Raw genomic sequence first — 696 nt, 5'->3', positions numbered from 1 at the left:
GGAAGGATAAAAATGAAACTAATGGGGAAAAAGAATGAAGAGAAGCAGGAAGATAAAAATGAAACTAATGGAGAAAAAGAATGAAAGAAGCAGGAAGGATAAAAATGAAACTAATGAGGAAAAGAAAGGAGAAAGAGAAGCAGGAAGGATAAAAATGAAACTAATGAGGAAAAAGAAAGAAAGAGAAGCAGGAAGGATAAAAATGAAACTAATGGGGAAAAAGAATGAAAGAAGCAGGAAGGATAAAAATGAAACTAATGGGGAAAAAGAATGAAAGAAGCAGGAAGGATAAAAATGAAACTAATGGGGAAAAAGAATGAAAGAAGCAGGAAGATAAAAAAAAATGAAACTAATGAAGTAAAAAAGAATGGAGAAAAAAAAGCAGGCAGAAAAAAAAGATGAAACTAATGAGGAAAAAGAATGGAGAAAGAGAAGCAGGAAGGAAAAAAAGATAAAAATGATGAGAGAAAAAGAGGAAGAAGGAATAAGAGGAGAGAACCGTTACTATTATGTTATTAGAGTCACCTGTAGGAGTTAATGGACAGGTAAGGGAGGTGGGGGGGGGGGAGGAGAAAGGGGGAGTGAGGAGGAAGGGAGGGGGGAGATCTCTGCGCGCTGGCTCTGGACACGAGTTTTTCTTTTTTTTTTTCTTTTCTTTTTTTATGCAAGAGCGCGAGAATGCCATTACGGTTTTTA

The sequence above is a fragment of the Eriocheir sinensis genome, unplaced genomic scaffold (genome assembly GCF_024679095.1).
Source record: "Eriocheir sinensis breed Jianghai 21 unplaced genomic scaffold, ASM2467909v1 Scaffold585, whole genome shotgun sequence".
In the NCBI taxonomy this organism is placed as follows: Eukaryota; Metazoa; Arthropoda; class Malacostraca; order Decapoda; family Varunidae; genus Eriocheir; species Eriocheir sinensis.
Note: the sequence above shows the minus strand (reverse complement) of the source record.